The sequence below is a fragment of the Nicotiana attenuata genome, chromosome 8, assembly GCF_001879085.1.
Source record: "Nicotiana attenuata strain UT chromosome 8, NIATTr2, whole genome shotgun sequence".
NCBI lineage: Eukaryota > Viridiplantae > Streptophyta > Magnoliopsida > Solanales > Solanaceae > Nicotiana > Nicotiana attenuata.
This window is the reverse complement of record NC_031996.1, coordinates 44130304-44147033: the sequence shown is the minus strand read 5'-3', so window position 1 is coordinate 44147033 and position 16730 is coordinate 44130304.

Genomic DNA, 16730 nt, shown 5'->3' with positions numbered 1-16730 from the left:
TTAGCAGGATAAGCTGGTGGTGGATGTCCCTTCGACCAGGCCTGGTACATCTCGGCCATTTGCTGCTTCAGTTTATACATCTCCTCCTTCATTACGTTAACGTCCACTACTTCCTCCTCCCTAGATGGGTCGACAATGCTTGCTTCCAATTCCTGGTTCACCATGTTTGATTTATCCTCAGAGCGGGTGTTGTAGGGATGGGTCGCCAGAATGCCAGTCAACTTAACCACTTGCCTGAACTCATCAACAACAACTTTGTTAGCGGTTAGGGCATTAACAGATAGATAACCGCACATTGAGGGGTGAATACACCTAAGCAGTTAACCATTTCTGTTATGCCTTTGCTCAGTCACATGTGTCATCCCGGCTTCTCATTTTTCTCAATTGCAAATTTTCTCTTCTCCTTTCTTTTTCCTTTTTCTCCTTGGTTTTGCTTTCCCTCTTTTGTTTTTGTTCTCTCCTCCCTCCCTCTTGTTTGCCATTGTTTTCTTCTCTCATTTTCTTATTTTCTCTCTTTTCTTTCCATTTTCTTGTTTTTTCCTCTTTTCCTCTTTTTATCACTTTTTTTTTCTTGGTTATGATCGAATCCTATGGAGATTGCCTACGTGTCATGACCCTGCATGAATCAGACCAAGCGTAGTTCTTGGAAATAAATGCGAAAAATAAATGCAAGAAATAAAGAAACAATTTTTCGGGAATTTTCAAATTTTCATTAATAACAATTGCAATTACAAAGCTACCAAACTATTTGTTGTTCTTTTCCTAAAAACGGGTAGTACAAAACTAGACTCAAAAGCAGACATACAGACTCGATTATCTAGGAATACATCAAAGCTTCAAATCCTGGGGCCCGCGAGGCATCTCTCGGCATCGCCGCGGGCCTGCGTGCGAGACCCTTTTGCAACTGATCCAGGTCGTTCATGACCTGGTGAACGAATATCATCACGGAAGCAAAGAACGTGGTACGACCCATCCGCTCACCAGCTTGGCACTTCATGATAATGTAATTGGCAATGTTTCTGATTCTTTCCCTGATTTGGCCTTTTTCTTGGAGTAGCCGACTTATCTGCTGAGTACGAGCCTCTAGTACCTGAGAATCCTGGAGGTGAAGGTCCTGTAACAACTTTATTTCCTTTTCCATCTCAGCGATTAACCCATAACATTGTTCTCTCTCGGCCCGAAATTCTTTGTCCTGCCGAGCTGCCTTTTCTTCAAGAGTTCATTTTTCTTTTCATGTTAGCAATGGTTCCCTCATAGTTCTTCTTCATTTTTTGTACAAACTGGGCCCTTTCCTCGGTCTTCTTTGCCAATTGTGCCCGAAGTTTTGTCACGTTTCCCTCGGATTTTACCAATTCCTCCTGACAGTCGAAAACTTGTTTCTTCAAACCTCTTATCAATCTCTCGTCGGATAGACTCCTTTCCCGATTCCTGGCATCTATTTTCATTTGTTGAATTTGGGCTTTGAGAGCTTCATTCTCCTGGGCCAATTTCTTCTTATTACCTTCGTCGGCTGCGGCTTGCAAGGTGTTTTCAAACCGGAGCTCCTGAACCTGTTTTTCCAACGCTCCTATTCGGGCCCTATACTACTTTTCCTTAGCTAACCAATCCCACTGCACCTGAGCTTCGTTGGTGAATTGTTGCACATGTGGCCTTTTGGCGGGTCTCTCCGGAATCTGAAATCTCTTACCAAACCAGACCAAGTACTTGGGATCTACCTCACCTCTGGCTCGGTCCTGTACTATAGTCTTGTGTTCAAGGTACCTGCACTCATTCCATATTTTTCGAATTCTGCCTTCAGGGAATGCAGCTTTCGGGCCTAACTCGATGACTTGCTCACTCAGGTCTTCATCGTTGTGCACTGTCTGGAATCTTCCAAATTGCCGCAGAACTCGGTAAGGAGCATAAGGTTGTATGTTTCGAATACCCATCAAAAGAATATAAGGGACCTCCGCTAAGGTGTATACAGCTTCACTAGCAAGGAGCCATCCATAAGCCCATTCAACTTTATCTGCGGTCAAGGATCTTAAGCATGACGACCAAGCCTCAGTACCCTCAGGGAATTCAATACCTGTCACCCGGGTCTCAAATTCTGCAATACAACTCAATCCAGTCAAACCGTAGTTCATATAGCCTGTGCGGTGACAGAGGTGTTCCTGTATCCACAATTGTAAGAGCAAATTGCAACCTTGAAAGAATTTCTCCCCTTCCCGACATTTGGTCAAAGCTCGGTACATTTCTGCTACAATTAGGGGAACCACTGTGCTAGTAGGTTTTTTCATGGCAACATCTAGCATTCCTACCAAGCCAAGGTCTATGTGACCATCGTTTCTCGGACAAACCACCACTCCCAGAAAGGCTACCATGAAAGCTAATCCCCGTCGGGCTTCCCATTTGTCTTTATTTCCAGCATGTGTCAATCTTGTGTTGGGTTCCTCGAAACCTCTGGGGTTACCATACCGGTGATATAAGAAATGCAATGTACAACACCCCTCTGCCAGATACGGGTCTTGAATATCCCGGCTGATGTTCAACAAATCCAAGAACCTATGAAGGGTTACCGGTCGTGGGGCCAATGGGTATCTACCTCGGAGGTTCCCGTTGAGACTGGCATATCCGGCAATCTCTTCTAATGTAGGTGTGATTTCAAAATCTGAAAACCGGAATACATTACGGGTCGGATCCCAGAATGGTATCAATGCCTCAATAATATCTTTCCTCGGTCTGATGTTCAGCAAATCGACGAGACCACCCAAACTTTTGACCATAGTATCTCTGCTTCCCTTTCCCAAATCATGCCACCATATATGGAGCTTCAAAGGGATCTCGCTCAGGACTGAGAAGGTTTCGATGTTACTTGAATCCATCCTGCACATTTATTAGGGAATTTTAATGACTTATTTCGAAAAAGTGGCTATTTGTGCAAAAATTCTTTATTTAGAAAACAGGCCTTGGATTTGCAAATACGGTCTCTCAGCACTTCTGGGAGGAAGATTTTAAGGTCGTGCCCGCAAACCATTTAAAAGACTCAGGCAGCTATTCTTGCAAAAACGGCCTTCCGGCGTCCTTTTGGGGGCATTCGGCTTATTTTTAACAAGAATGGCATCACCCGACTTATTTATGACAAAAATTAAAATTTGACATTTTATTTTTGGCTATTTTCGCAAAAAGGGAGGTTGGACCCGATGAGGGTTGCCTACGTATCTCACATCCGGTGAGAATCAAACCTGCTTAGTTCGGGCAAATAAACCTAACTATTTTTGAAAATAAGACTCCTTTATTTTTGTTGGCAAATACACTATTTCAGAAAGCAAGATTCTTTTTCATATTTTCTTTTTCAGTGGCTAATAAACAAACTAATTTGAAAATAAAACTTTTTTTATCTTTTCCATTGGTAAACAAAACAAACTAAAAAAAACTACTTTTCTTCTTTTTCTTTCATTTTCTCAAAAATCCGGCAGCATTTCGGCGCTACTTGGATATTGGTTTTTCACAACAAATAGTTACCCTCACTTAGTCCTAACACTGCTTATAACTCACTCATTTAGACAAGCCGGTCAACATGCAAAGCCGAGCAAATAAATGCGCAAGTAGCACGTAAGATGCATCAGGATGGTCCACTTATTTCAGGTCACCTGTCCTAGACGGACCCAACCCCTGTGTTGAGTCCCCTAAATCAAATGCACATGATGCAAACAAGCGTTCTACTAGGGATCCGGCATGAGTTTTTGTTCTNAACCCTAGGTTTATTGGTCTAGACCTGGCTTACCCGAGCGGACAACTCGGGCCGAGGGGGAGGCAGCGTACCGGGGATACAGAAGCTCCGCCGGCTTTGCAACTTATCCAAACCTCGTTCTAAATGGGAAAAGACTCTAAATAGAAGATAATCTACACGAAGTGCACCCTTCTCCATGATGTAGAAGACTCAGAGAGAGGAAGGGATTCGCGACAGTTTATATACAATTCAACAAATATCAAAGCGGTAAAACAATTAGCACATAGCATGGAACATGTAGAAAAATCAGATAAAGCCAAATATAACAATTTAACTGAGCTCGAATTCTTGAACCCTGAACCAAAATTCTGGGTTCTTGTCCCCAGCAGAGTCGCCAGAGCTGTCACACCTCCTTTTTCCTACTACACCCCGTGAAGGGTATAATAAAAGGAGTTTTTCCAATTAAAGGACAATCGAAATGGGATTCGTTTATTAAGAAGTTCAGAGTCGCCACTTGGGAGATTTATGGTGTCCCAAGTCACCGGTTTGAATCCCGAATCAAGGAAAGGGTTTGACTCTGTATTAACAGACGCGAACCAAAAATCTGGGTAAGAAATTCTGTTAACCCAGGAGAAGAGGTTAGGCACTCCCGAGTTCCGTGGTTCTAGCACGGTCGCTCAACTGCTATATTTGGCTAAAGTCTGATTTTAATACATGTCATCCTATGGTGCAATTTTAAAAAAATTTGTTTAACCGCTTTTAATTAGTTTTTTATGAAAGTGAATGCCGTTTAAGAGCGTGTTTTTGGATCACGTCACATGAAATGCACCCGAATCCTCGACACCTCTTATTCAACATTTTGGGATTTGGATTTGGGTCGCATGAAATGCACACCCGTATTTAAGAAGGTAAATTATTAAAAGCGCGCCTAAAGTGGCTAGCGTCTTATTAACTTTGCGGGAAGCCATGAAAATTCGCTAAATGGCATGTCCCGAATTTCTAAAATATTTTTAATAAAGCATTTAATGAGGGCCCTGCAATTTATATATTTTTGTTTGGCGAGGCTCGTCTCATTTCTTATTTGAAAGGCAAACCTAGAAGCGACTATGATTTTCTATTTTTGTCTTTAAAAATACAGAAACAGCCCTAACTAATTAAAGTATTTGCGGAGGATAAATCCTCATGAGTCAATCTCAACTCAGTAAGTCCGATAACATAATAAGTAACAACAAAGCCTTAGCAATTCGTTTGAAGCTATCATATTGTATTTCATAAAGACAATTAGACAACTATAGACCTGTGCCCAGGCCCAAATGTACACGTACAGTAGAATAGGACCTGGACCACTCAATAAGGTTTTTAAACCTTTACCATGTGCAGATGAGCCCAGTCCACCACATTAACCAATCTTCTATTCAATTTGCACCGTTTTTTACTGAAATGTTTCTTCAAGCTGTTCTAATCGAATCCCAGTGGTGGTTATTGCTTTGGTTCCGATTTTTATACTCAAACCTATGTGTTATTAGACGTTCTACTGCTTTACCCAGAAAATGCTGATTAAGCTGAAGCACTACTAGCTAAATAAAATTATCACATCTAAATCTAATTTAACAACACAAATATTTGTTATCTGATTCTACTCCAACGCTGATGCTCTCTTGAGGAAACTAATTCAAGTTCATGCCTCGACTAGATTTATAACAACTATACATGTGAGGCTACTAAACTAAAGTAGTAACTATATCATGAAATCAATTTCAGCATTCCAAATTGTTCTCTAAATTCGCAGATTAACAGCAATACACAGTCCAGTATAGTTAACACATTCAGTTAGCTGTTTACAAAAAACTCACTAGCAACACTCGACTAACCAAATAAAAATTAATTGAACTAGACTATGACTAATGCATGAAGATAATCGGGATCAGCAGGTGAAGAAACAACGAGATTTCATTCCAAACTTCTCAATATCACATATTACATCACCAAGGTTCGAGACATGTACCTGAAAATCAAGTTGCAATGAACAAAAGAAGAGAATCAGCAGCAATAACAATTTCCAGCAGCAAAATCAGTGTGAATCAACCCAGGAGATGATGTCAAATGATCCCGAAGAAACTTCACACCAAATCAAACACAAAAACCCAATCGAAACAGCTTGAATAGTACCAAACCAATCAACACAGCTTGAATAGACCAACACTTGACCCAAAATCAGCTTATATGAGTCTAATTTCACTTGAAAACAACTCAGTGAATGACTGAAACTTCAGCAGCCTAGGATTAGTCTAATTTCACTATCTAAGGGCTGAAGTTATCCTGAAATTTCTAATAGAGCAATACTTTTTGGATTTTTGAAGGTTTTCTATTGTTTTTGGGTTTTGAATATTTGAATTTCAAATCAAATCTGGATATTAGAGAGAGAGTTATGAAGGGGAGTTTTTGGATGCTGAAAAAAAACTCTGCCGATTCAAGGCACTATTCATGCCTTTTATAGGCCAAATGAGGGGCAGCCCTCAAATTTCCTGTTTTCCTTATTAGTCCCTATTATATTTTCAGATTAGTCCCTTGTTTTCTAACTTGTGCCTCAAGTTACTATCCTAAATTTACTAAAATCTGAACTAAGCCCTATTCTAGAAGGATCTAGGAAATTCTAGTTTGTGCCACAGCATTCTTATGCATTTCAAAGTACAATCTACCTCTGAATTCAACCTATAATTACTTACTTCAGTTAATTGAACCCACCCCTTTAACAAAAGCTTGACTACAATCTAAATTAGCCTGTTTCCACAATATCCAAATTGGTTCAACAACACTAAACCAAAACTGCCAATTAGTCCTAACTCAATTTTACTAAACCATTGGTCAAACAAGATTAATCAATCAAACTAAACAACTAACACAAAATCAATTACTAAAGCTCAATTAACCGCCATCCAATTACAACCCAACGAGTAATTACAATCTTAAACTGCTGACATGTTTCTGCCATCAAATGACTGTTGAGGTTAGCCCCATTGTCCGTGATGATTACCTTCGGGATCCCAAACCGACAGATGATATTCGAATGCACAAAATCGACCACTGCCTTCTTGGTCACAGATTTGAAGGTCTTCGCCTCCACCCACTTAGTGAAATAATCAATAGCCACCAGAATGAACCTGTGCCCATTTGACGTCGCTGGCTCGATTGGCCCAATGACATCCATTCCCCAAGCAACGAACGACCATGGTGCCGACATTGTATGCAGTTCAGATGGTGGAGAATGAATCAAATCTCCATGTACCTGACATTGATGACATTTGCGTACGAAACTAATGCAATCCCGTTCCATAGTAAGCCAATAATAACCTGCTCGGAGAATCTTCTTTGCCAATACATATCCACTCATATGAGGTCCACAAACTCCCGCATGCACCTCGGTCATGATAACCGTAGCCTGTTTAGCATCCACGCATCTCAATAATCCAAGATCTGGAGTTCTCTTGTACAACACTCCTCCACTGAAGAAAAAGTCGCTTGCCAGGCATCGAATTGCTCTCTTTTGATCCCCTGTAGCCTGTGCTGGATACACTCCCCTCTGGAGGTATTCTTTGATATCATGGAACCACGGCTCACCATCAAGCTCTTCTTCCACCACGTTACAATAGGCATGCTGATCTCGGACGTGAATCTGTACGGGTCCACATAAGCCTTGTCTGGATGATGCAGCATTGACGCCAAAGCAGCCAAAGCGTCGGCAACCTCGTTGTGAATCCTTGGAATATGCCTGAAATCTATTGATTGAAATCGTTGACAAAGTTCATGCAAACACTGCCGGTACGGTATGAGCTTCAAGTCTCGTGTTTCCCATTCTCCCTGAATCTGGTGCACCAGAAGATCCGAGTCACCCATGACCAAGATTTCCTGGACACCCATGTCTATGGCCAATCTCAAACCCAAGATACACGCCTCGTATTCAGCCATGTTATTGGTGCAATAGAAACGAAATTGAGCAGTAACGGGGTAGTGTTGCCCTGTCTCAGAAATCAGCACTGCTCATATCCCGACACCCTTGGCATTGGCAGCCCCATCAAAGAACAGCTTCCATCCTGGCTTCTCGACTTGTTCTAATTCTTCAACATGCATTATCTCCTCATCGGGGAAGTATGTTTTCAAAGGTTCATATTCATCATCAACTGGATTCTCGGCCAAATGATCAGCCAGCGCTTGTGCTTTCATTGCACTCCGGGTCACGTAGACAATATCAAATTCCGTAAGCAAGATTTGCCACTTCGCCAGCCTCCCTGTGGGCATGGGCTTCTGAAAAATGTACTTCAACGGGTCCAACCGAGAGATGAGATAGGTGGTATATGCTGACAAGTAATGTTTCAATTTCTGCGCTACCCAGGTTAAGGCACAACACGTCCTCTCAAGTTGGGTGTACTTCACCTCATACGATGTGAACTTCTTACTGAGGTAGTAAATCGCCTGCTCTTTCCTTCCTGTGATGTCATGCTGCCCCAGTACACAAAAAAAAGAGTTATCCAAAATTATCCGATAAAGGATCAAGGGTCTTCTCGGCTCCGGCGGGACCAACACAGGTGGACTAGCCAAATACTCCTTAATCTTGTCAAATGTTGCTTGACATTCACCCGTCCATCTGACCGCAGCATATTTCTTTAGCAACATAAAGATGGGCTCGCAAGTCGTTGTGAGCTGGGCAATGAACTTGCTGATATAATTCAATCTGCCAAGCAAACTCATCACCTCTTTCTTATTCCATAGCGGCGGTAGCTCCTGAATGGCTTTGATCTTGGACGGGTCTAACTCAATACCGCGCCGACTTACCACAAACCCCAACAACTTCCCAGATGGGACTCCAAACGCACACTTCGCTGGATTAAGTTTGAGGTTGTACTTGCGAAGCCTCTGGAAAAATTTCCTCAAGTCCTTGACATGGTCACATTGTTTCCTCGACTTTATAATCACGTTGTCTACATAGACCTCGATTTCCCGATGTATCATGTCATGGAACATGGTGATCATCGCCCTCATATACGTTGCCCCGGCATTCTTCAACCCGAATGGCATGACCCTATAACAATACGTTCCCCAAGGCGTGATGAATGCCGTCGTTTCCGCATCCTCCTCATCCATCAAAATCTGGTGATAGCCCGCATAACAATCCACGAAAGAACCAATCTCATGTTTGGCACAATTGTCAATCAATATATGGATGTTTGGCAGTGGGAAGTTGTCTTTTGGACTTGCCTTATTGAGATCACGGTAATCTACGCACACTCTGGTCTTTCGATCCTTCTTTGGCACAGGCACAACATTGGCTAACCAGGTGGGATACCGCGTGACCCGGATGACCTTTGCCTCAAACTGCTTGGTGACCTCTTCTTTGATTTTCACACTAATGTCTGTTTTAAATTTCCTTAGCTTCTGCTTGACAGGAGGGCATGCTGGGTCGGTGGGCAATTTGTGGACCACCAAATCGGTGCTCAAACTCGGCATGTCGTCATATGACCACGCAAAAACATCTTTGTACTCAAACAATGCTTTAATTATCTCTTCTCTGAGCTGAGGTTCCAAATGGACACTTATTTTCGTTTCCCGTACATTCTCCTGATCCCCTAAATTGATTGCCTCTGTATCATTCAGATTAGGTTTGGGTTTTTCTTCAAAATGGCTTAATTCTTTACTGATTTCCTCAAAAGCTTCCTCATCATCATATTCTATTTCGTCATCACACTCAATTTCTTGTATTATTATTTTGGAGTTAGATTGGTATTTAAGACTGGGCCGAAGACTCCTCATGCATGACACATCACTGAAACCAGCCTAAACGGGACTGTACAAGAAAGAAAAGAAAGACAAAATAAAAACTATCAGGAATGAAAAAGGAGGAAAATTGCATTTCATTAACATTTAAGATAACAAGGTTTAACTCATCCAAACGGACGGAACATAGCATCCGAATTACAACCTTGGAAATAATCCAGATTAAACTGAAAGGAAATCAAAGCTAACTACCAAGACTCCCTCCGGGTAGGAAGGGGAGTTGCTTCCCAATTGTTAAGCTTTGCCTGGGGCCCCACGAACTGAACATCTGCCTTGCTTGGACCTTCTTCAGCTTCCAACACATTCACCTCATCATACAGCTTTTCAAACCTTTCGATCAGCTCCTTGTCGGGATCAATCACACAACTGGGCATTGCTATTGCTAGGCGCTTCTTAGTACCAGGCCTGACAAAGGAACGGGAAAGGCGGGGAATAGGTTTTGGAAGGGTCCATGCTTTCTTTTTCATCTTCTAGTCGCCTTATGTCTGCAGCAGTGGGCTTGAAGCCTAAACCAAAAGTATCTAGGTTTGCAGGAAGGGATACTGGCTGTACGATGCCTTGTAAAGAGGCACCCAAGCCTTTTCCAGGTACAAATCCGTTCTTCAGCATTTCTGACGCAACCATGACGGATGCAGCAGCTACTTTTGGCACAAGAATACACTTCCCTTCCGGGATCTTTTCAACCGATACCGTATCAAAGACCTAATAAACCCATGGACCTTTGTCATCCTCAGCTTCTATGAAAGGCACAATGGCACCACCCAGAGTAAACGAACTATCTTCCCCATGCACCACAATCTCTTGCCTGTCCCACTCGAATTTAACCATCTGGTGCAAGGTAGACGGCACTGCTTTTGCTGCATGGATCCAGGGTCGGCCTAACAAGAGATTGTAAGAGACGGCCACGTCGAGCACCTGGAACTCCATACTGAATTCAACCGGACCTATCGTCAGTTCCAACACTATATCCCCAACTGTGTCCTTTCCTCCTTCATCAAATCCTCGCACGCAAATACTATTCTTGTGGATTCTCTCACTGTCCACCTTCAACTTTTCTAGGGTGGAAAGAGGGCAAATGTTTGCACTGGACCCGTTATCAACCAGCATCCGGGTGACCACAGAGTCTTCACTTTTCACCGTGAGGTAGAGCGCTCTATTATGCTCAGTGCCTTACAAAGGCAGCTCATCATCAGAAAACGTAACCCTATTGACCTCGAAAATCTTGTTTGCAATTTTCTCTAGATGGTTCACAGAAATCTTATCAGGAACATGGGCTTCATTCAAAATTTTCATCAATGCCTGGTGGTGCTCATCTGAGTGGATTAGTAATGATAGCAATGAGATCTGCGCCGTGGTCTTTCTCAACTGTTCTACAATGGAATAATCTTGTGCCTTCATCTTCTTCAAGAATTCTTCTGCCTCTTCTTCAGTTACAGCTTTCTTTACTGGTACTGGATTATCTTTGGTGATTTTAGCTTTTCTCAGCTCGTCAGGAGCAAAGCATCTTCCTGAGCGAGTCAGCCCATGGGTTTCACAAACTTCTTCCTTAACTTCCTTCCCCTTATATGTCACTGTCACTCGGCCGTAATTCCATAGGACGGCCTTTTCACTGATTACTGGTAACTGAGTCACTGGCTTGATGATAACCGGCTCTGTGCGAGCCCCTTTTACAATCACAATGGGCTTGACAGCTGCCCCCGTCACTATCACTTTGGCTGGTTCTTGTTTTTCTGCAACACTGCTCAGAAGCTCCTTCTTTACTACCACAACTGGTTTGCTAACTGTCTATTCTACCTTGATCAATGCTCTTCCCCTTGTTAGTTTCTCACTTGATCTACACTCACTAGCCCTGATCATCATTACAGTTTGTGAAGGCCTCTTATGTTCTCCCTTTTGTACTAGCTCAATCATATGGGTCTCGTGATGGGTTGGCAATGGATTCTGAGAGATGTTAGGCATTTCTAGGGCTTGCACTTCAATTCGGCGGGTGTCAATGAGCTCCTGGATGGGCGTTTTCAAGTGCCAGCATTTTTCTGTGTCATGTCCCGGAGCACCTGAGCAATACTCGCAACTCACAGAGTGGTCCAGATTTCTTGGGGGAGGATTTGGCAGTTTGGGTTCAATTGGACTCAACATGCCCAACTGTCTCAATCTGTGGTACAAGCTGGTGTAAGATTCACCCAATGGAGTGAAAGTCTTCTTCTTTTGCAGCCTATCATTCTTAAATGCAGGGTTAGGTCGAAAAACGGTTCCAGTGGGATTTCTGTTGGTTCTTTGGGGTGGGTAGGTGCTTTGAGCTGGGTAAGTATTATGTGGGATGGGTGTGCACCATTGCGCATGGGTAGGAGGTTGGGAATATGTCTGGGCATGGTGGACAGAGAAATTGGGGACAGGAGGTAGGTAATAGTGCTGCGGTGGGCCATATGGGGTGTGTGGGTAGGTTTGGGGGTGAGGGCGAGGTTGGTGATAATATGGTGATGGACCTCTGGACCAAGCTCTTGATTCCACTACTGCAACATCTTCTTTCTTCTTCTTTCCCAATACCCCTCCAGTGCCGCTCTGAATAGCCTGGGTAGTTGCTTTGATCGCCGATAGCTCATAATCTTGTTAGACTTGAGACCCTCTTCCACCATACTTCCCATTTTCACGACCTCGTCGAAAGATTTTTCCACTGCTGATACCAAGTGACCATAGTAGGTGGGTTCCAAAGCCTGTAGGAAATAATCAACCATCTCTCTCTCTTTTATTAGAGGATCCACTCTTGTCGCCTGCTCTCTCCATCGGAAACCATATTCTCTGAAGCTTTCTCTGGGCTTCTTCTCAATTTTAGTCAGTGACAGACGGTCCGGGACAATTTCGAGATTATACTGGAAATGACATGCAAATGCTTGGGCTAGATCGTCCCAAGTGTACCATCGAGCATGATCCTGTCGTGTGTACCACTCCAAGGCTGCTCCACTTAGACTTTGACTCAAGTAAGCCATCAATAACTCGTCCCTTCCCCCAGCTCCTCTCATCTTGCTGCAGAACCCCCTTAAGTGGGCCACCGGATCACCATGTCCATCATATAAGTCAAACTTGGGTAACTTGAACCCTGCTGGCAACTGGACATCAGGAAACAGGCATAGGTCCTTGTAGGCTACGCTCACTTGTCCTCCGAGCCCCTGCATATTTCTGAATGACTGTTCTAAGCTCTTAACCTTCCGTATCATTTCCTCTTGCTCAGGGTTTTTGGGAAGCTTTTCTTCGTCAGCTGAGAGATCAAGACGGGGGGTGTAAGGGCATGGTTCTGGTGGTTTGAAGGTGGCTTCGGGTGGGTAATACTGGTTATCATGGGTTTGGAACAAAGATTCGCTAGAAGACCTGTGTAATGCGACAGGTGGAGGAGCCACAAACACAGGAGTAGTTGGTGGTGGAGGGCATGGAATCTGTTTGGGTGGTGGAGGTGGTGGTGTTTGAGAGGTGGTTCCGTAGTACTGCTGGTAAGTAGGAAAAGCCGGAGATGAGTTCACTGTGGGAGGATTTTGAGGCTGAGCTAGTGGTGGGATGTAGGTGGGATTAGCAAGATAGGCTGGTGGTGGATGTCCCTTCGACCAGGCCTGGTACATCTCGGCCATTTGTTGCTTCAGTTTATACATCTCCTCCTTCATTGCATTAACGTCCACTACTTCCTCCTCCCTAGACGGGTCGACAATGCTTGCTTCTAATTCCTGGTTGACCATGTTTGACTTATCCTTAGAGCGGGTGTTGTAGGGATGGGTTGCCAGAATGCCAGTCAACTTATCCACTTGCCTGGACTCATCAACAACAACTTGTTAGTGGTTAGGGGATTAACAGATAGATAACCGCACATTGGGGAATGAATGCACCTAAGCAGTTAACCATTTCTATTATGCCTTTGCTTGTTTGCATGCATCATCCCGGCTTTTCCTTATTTCTATGTGCCACTTCCTTTTTTTTATTGCTTCTTGTCGCTCCCTCTTGTTGCATTTTCTCTCTTATTTTTCTAGGTTTTATTTGGTTACGGTCGAATCCTATGTAGATTGCCTACGTATCACGACCCCGCGTGAATCAGACCAAGCGTAGTTCGTGAAGAATAAATGTAAAGCAAAATATTTTTTGGGAATTTAAATTTTATTGATAGCAACTACGTTTATTGATAGCAATTACTACCAGACTCTGATGCAGAAAAGAACTACAGACTCCACCATCCCTATTCTAGTTCAAACAAAAATACAGACTCAATCAACTGACTAACTTTTAATGAAAAGGAAATACAGACTCCAGTAGAAACGGAAATACAGACTCAAATGACAAACTCTAGTAGAAAAAGAAATACAGACTCCAAAGACAATCATGAATACATTAAAGCTCCTGGTGCCCGCGGGACATCGTTCGGTCTCGCCGCGGGCCTATATGCAAGTTCCCCTTGAAGTCTGTCCAGGTCACTCATTATCTGCTTCACAAATATCATCACTGATGCAAAGAAGGTGGTACGGGTCATGCTCTCGCACATTTGGCATATTCCTAGTAATGGAGTGAGCAATGGTTAAGATTCTCTCTCTGATTCTGCCTTTTTCTTGAAGCAACCGCCCTATCTGTTGGGCCCTAGCTTCCAAAGTTTGCTCAGCTACCTGATTGTGTTCCTGGAGTTGTTGCAAGTCCATTTCTAATTGTGCCAATGCCGTGTAGCAGTGTTCTCTTTCAACTTTGAATTCTTTTGCCTGTTCGATCATTCTGTTCTCTGCGACAATGACCTTTTTCTTTAATCCTGTGACCTCAGTATCGTATTCTTCTCTCAACTGCTTAATCATGTGGGCCCGTTCTTCCACGTTTTTAGCCAATTGTTTCCGAACCCCAGCTAATTCCCTTTCCGCTTTGTTGAGATCAAAACTGTAGTCATTCACTTTTTGCCTTAGATTTTCTATAAGCTTTATATCTTTGGCACTCCTGACGGGATTTTCGGCCGCTATCTTCATCTTTTGGATTTGGGCTCGTAAGGCTTCATTTTCTTTGGCCAACTTCTTTTTCTCACCTTCATCAGCCGCGGCTTGCACGCTATTTTCAAACTGGAGGTCTTGGACCTATTTTTCCAATGCTCCTGGGCCCTGTATTCATTTTCTTTAGCTAACCAAGCCCACTGTTCTTGCGATGATTCAGCAAAATCCTGAATGTGAGGTCTTTTAGCTGGCCTCTCATGCTCATATTCTCTCCTATACCAAGCAAGGTATCCTGGCGACACTTCGCCTTTGGCCTGATCCTGTACGCAAGTATCAGCTTTTAAGTATTGGCATTCATTCCAGATCTGGCGGACTCTTGCTTCAGGAAATTGTCCGTCGGGGCTAATTTCAACTACCTGAGCACTAAGATCGCCGTCTTTTGGAACTATTTGGCACCTCCCGAGTTGCCTTAAAACCCGATACGGAGCATAAGGCTGAATGCTTTTAAGAACCATCAAAAGAAGTGCGGCCCAATTGCTGGCATATATATGATTTCATCAACAGGCAACCATCCAAATGTCCACTCTATTTGACTAGCAGTGAGGGACCGAAAGTATGATGTCCAGCCCGTGAATCCCTCGGGCAAGCTGATCCCCTTAATCCTTGTGTAAAACTCCTCTATACATGTTTTCTTTGTAGACCCGTAACTCAGGAACTGAGGACGATGGCACAAGTGTTCGGTCATCCACATTTGCAACAATAGATTGCACCCCTCGAAGAAGTCTCCCCCGGCTTTGCAGGCTGTAAGAGCGCGGAAGATTTCGGCTAATATCATGGGCACAAGAGTGCTTTTGGCTTGAGTGAGTAGAGTGCTGACGACCCCGGCTATTTTTATGTCAATGTTTCCGTCTTTACTTGGAAATACCACAAGCCCCAGAAAAACTACCATAAAAGCAAAACGTCTGTGCTCCTCCCATTTTTGGCGGTTCCCTTTGCTACATATCTTGTTTTCCGGGTTGTTGAAACCTCCTATGTGGCCATATCTGTGATATATGAAGTGTGGAGTACAAAAGTCATTCGCCAAATCTGCGTTGTGGACCGTCCTGCTTATCTTCAGGGATTCTAAAAATCTGTGTACAGCTACATTTCTTGGGGCCACCAAGTACTTGTGCCTTAAAGGAACCTCATCTTTCCCGATGTAGCCGGCTATTTTCTCTAGTGTCGGGGTTAGCTCAAAGTCCGAGAAATGGAACACGTTGTGTGCCGGGTCCCAGCACGTGACCAATGCTCTGATAATGTCTCCCCGAGGCACAATCTCTAACAAACCAGTAAGCCCTTTCAAATACTTTTTGACTTCATCTTGCCCTTCTTCTCCTAGGTCATTCCACCACAGACGCAACTCCAAAGGGATTTTATGCATGATTGAAAAAGGTTCATTTTGAGTCGTGCTCATCCTGCACATTTATTAAGGTGATTTAATCACTTATTTTGACCTAAAAAAGGAAAAATGACACTATTTTTTGTTCAAATTTCCAATTTTAAAACAAATGGCCGGTTTTGCAGTTACGGCCTTTCAGCACTTCGGGGAGAAGATTTTAAGGTTGTGCCTGCTAACCGTTGAAACTGACTCAGGGTGGACGTTCTTGCAAAAACAGCCTTACGGCGCCCTTTTGGGGACATTCGGCTTATTTTAAACAAGAATGGCGGCACCCGACTTATTCATGACGAAATTAAAAGTTTTGGCTTTTTGGGCTATTTTGCAAAAGGGGAGGTTGGACCGATGAGGGTTGCCTACGTATCTCACAATCCGGTGAGAATCAAACCTGCGTAGTTCGGGCAAATAAATCTAACTATTTTGAAAACAAGACTCTTTTTGTTTTTGTTGGCAAATACACTATTTCTGAAAGCAAGATTTTTTTTTTGATATTTTCTTTTCCAGTGGCAAATAAACAAGCTAATTTGAAAATAAAACTCTTTTTATTTTTCTTTTCTATTGGCAAACAAAACAAACTAAAAAAAACTTTTTTTCTTCTTTTTCTTTCAGTTTCTCAAACATCCGACAGCATTTCGGCACTACTTGGACATTGGTTTTTTTAGTATAGGTAATTAACTCTCCACACTGCTATTTTCTCTTTTTCTCTTTTTGTTATTTCAATTTTTTCCCAGTACATTCAAAGCCGGTTCAGTATGCGAGTCCAAACAGATAAATGCACAAGTAGGATGCATCAGGATGGTCCATTATTCCGGGT